Source organism: Pinus tabuliformis, chromosome 1_1 (genome assembly GCF_031772625.1).
Source record: "Pinus tabuliformis cultivar Carrire ecotype Pingquan chromosome 1_1, CPIR1, whole genome shotgun sequence".
NCBI lineage: Eukaryota > Viridiplantae > Streptophyta > Pinopsida > Pinales > Pinaceae > Pinus > Pinus tabuliformis.
In genome coordinates, this window is record NC_142297.1 from 716,954,447 (window position 1) to 716,958,089 (window position 3,643).

Genomic DNA, 3,643 nt, shown 5'->3' on the forward strand with positions numbered 1-3,643 from the left:
GAAACTGAACCAAACCAACTGAAAACTATACTGCAATGTGAAAGATGAAATTTTTTTATTACAATCAAATCCACACTCAAACTCTGGTTTACACCTAAACACCAATTACTAAAAACTGAAATTCCAAAATGAAAGAATGCTCCATCTTGTGAGCTTAGTTATGTACATTGTTCCTATTCTAACGAGCTGACTTTATCTTTCTTCAAGTTATCTGAAACTTCCAATGCAACCAATCTAACATTTGTTTTGAAAACCAAACTCCTTGATTATAGTTGGTTAAAATTAAAACTTGACAATATAATGATAACTCAGAATAAACTTGATCTTCACAGTGAAACCATGGTTGCAAATTTGAATTAAAAAGCTCTTCAATATAAATGACTACAGGATCATCAAAGTCATAGATGTCATATCTTTCTTGACCTTCAATGTATTATGTAATTTTATTATCATAGTTGAACTTTTCACGCATGTTTTCTATTTCAAATTCATAACATAAAACAGAAAATTCCCCACTCTCAATAACAAAGGGAAGCAATATGTCTTTTCGTTGTTGTTGAGAAGAAATTCCAAAAAAATGATCTTGATATGGAAAAATTTACCAATCCTCTAAGATTACAAGCTCCATTTGAATTTCCTTGGAATACTCTTCTAAGAAATGAATCTTTTCTTCTGAGAAACATTTGCATGACCTTAAATAAGAGGAAAAAAATGAAAAACAAAAAATTATCCACTTCACTATCAGTATACCCATCATTCCATTCTCCAAAAACCTTGAACAAAAACATGATCTAGTACAGATTCTTTTTCCTCCATCCATGTTTCCAAGAAGCTAACCAGAAATCTTGTTATGGAGGTTATGGACTTCGCAAAAAAACATTCAACCCAATTTTCGCACTTCCCTTGGAATGAATCATAAAATAATCTCATGTACACATCTTCACACTTGACTTTAAGAAGATTAGTAAAGTCACGAAAATTTTTGGTATGTTTCAAAGTCATGCTCAAATCATCACCACTAAATTTTGGTCCATTTCTGAGAAAATATTCATCTTTGGGTAGACGATTAGGAAAACCAGGAATAACTGTAAAATCTAAACTTGCATACCTTGAAACAATAGTAGCAATGTCTGATTCTTCATTGGCCTAGTGAAATAACCATTGAATCATTTGAGCTATGAATCCTTCTGACAATGGAGTCACCATGGAAGCTTCTAACTCTAGATTCTTCAAACTGGAGTTGCTAGAGAAAACACCTTGTAGCCAAAACTGATATACAAATCTCTCTTTTCCCTTATAGATCTGATCTTAAATAATAAAATCGTTTAGGGAAAATATGACTTTTTCTCCCCAGCAGAGGCACGAAAATGTTATCTCTTAAAAAAATATGGCTACGGGAAAACCTCTAAGGTAACCTCAAACCTCTTTGAGGTTGAAATCTGACCCTTCAGTCTGGAGAGGGATCTCTCCCTAAAAACTCAACTACTCAAGGCCACTATAGTAGAAGGTTTGCAATTGAGTCCTATTGCCAGATTTATCGAAAATGATTGAAATTTGGTTGGGCTATGTGAAAGTTCCACTATTCGGCATGGAGTCTAAGCCAATTAGGTCCTATACAAACATCGTTTCATTGAGTAAAACATGAAATAAGGGTAGCAATAATTCCTTTGACACTTAAGTGATGTAGAGGAAGATGAAGGAAATTAGTGCAATGGTTAAGTGAAAAACAATTATTAATCCCTGAAATATAAAGAAAAAATTGCATAAAATATGAATCCCAATCTCATATTCTTTTTATCAGACATGAGGAAATATAAAACAAAGAAAAAAAGACAGAGAAATACAACACGAGAATTTAAGCAAATGCTCATAAAGATTGTTTTCATTAATTATTTTCTCAAAATACACGAGGATGTAAAATCTCAAATAAACACCAATTCTTTCTTCTTCTGTAGTCTTTCCTTATAAAAACAATACAATAACTGAAACAGATTTGTAGCTCAAATATAATTACACTAATCCAATAATAGAACTATACATATCTTAGGTACATGCATATGAAACTTTCCAAACCTATTTGCATCTAAAGATCATTTTGTTGCTCGAGTGATGGCTAGAGATAAGGATCAACAAGTCGAATTTGGTGAAATGGCATCCAAGTCAACGACTGTCCATGAGCTTTTTCCTCACAAAATCTTGAAAAATAGGGTCCAGTGATCCATTCAAAAATCCAAAACCGTGATAGATTTTAGAAAACTGAGAGAGGTTTCTTTAAATGGGTCTGCTTCGGACAAAACATTCTTTTGATTTTGAAAAAAATGTTCTCATTTGTTTGGAAAGCGTGCCCAAAATTATTGTGTTGTACAGGAAAAAATAGAGTTTTAACTGACCATTTTTATAGAAATGTGTTGCTACTCCCATTATCAGCACATTTTCCTTCTTTTTTTTTTTATTTTCAAACGCATGATAACACTGACACTCCCGTTGTCAATGCATTTTTTAAATTTTCAAAACTTCAGCACTGCTGAGACTCCTGTTGTCAACGTTTTAAACATGTTTATTACAAATATTTTATTGACAACATTAAAAATTTTCAAACTTAAATAATTGTGATAACAAAATCACAAAAATATTTATTATATTTCTTAATTTTAAACCCATACAAAATTCTAATATATGCATTAAAAAAGAAAAGAACTATAAAGAAGAAGGATTCAAAAAAATATTTATCAGTGGAATTGGGAAGAATAACAAATTTGCAAAATATACATATAAAATATAAAAACAATAAAAAATAGTTTCACATAAAATGATTTATTAATGGAATTGGGATAAATAACAACTTACTTTTATGTTGATTTTTTTCCATTTACTTAAAAAACAAAAAAAAAATTACATATTCAACAAAGGTCTAGAAAAGAGGAAGTCAAAGGTCATTACCCAAATAAAAAAAATTGCAATTTTTTTAATTTGGGTAATGACCTTTGACTTCTTCTACATTAAACATATAATTTAATAAATAAATAAAAATATGATAAATAACTTAAATATTTACATTTCATTGGCTTTCTCTGTGTTAAACCTATATTTCAACAAGTCAGAAATTTATGATAACTAACTTAAGCATTTACATGTAAAATTTACTCAACGTTTATTTTTATTCAACGCCAAATACATTTGAAAAAAGAACAAATGACACAGAAGCTTAAATCCCAGGCGCCTGAGTAAATAATTCTACCTCTAATTTTAATGTTCGCCAATCATGTAATCCCATCGTGAAAATAGCACTAATATGTCACCATCTTAGGAATCCCCTCATGAAATTAGCACTAAACACCTCCATACTGACTCTTTATTGTTATGTATAATCTTATGTGTATCATTTAAATTCAACATTACACATGCAACACATAAAGCACACCCATTAGAACAAATGTGACAGTTGCCCATCCAATGCATAAAGACGCCCATTAGAGCAAATGTGACATCCGCCCAATACTTCTAACACATTTGCCAGATATTAATGCAGTCGCCTAGAACACTTCCAGCGATCTATCCACACTACTGCACATCATCATTTTCGCTAGAGATCTCTATAGGCCTGCAACACATTCCTCCAGCGATCTAACTACACGCCTGTGCA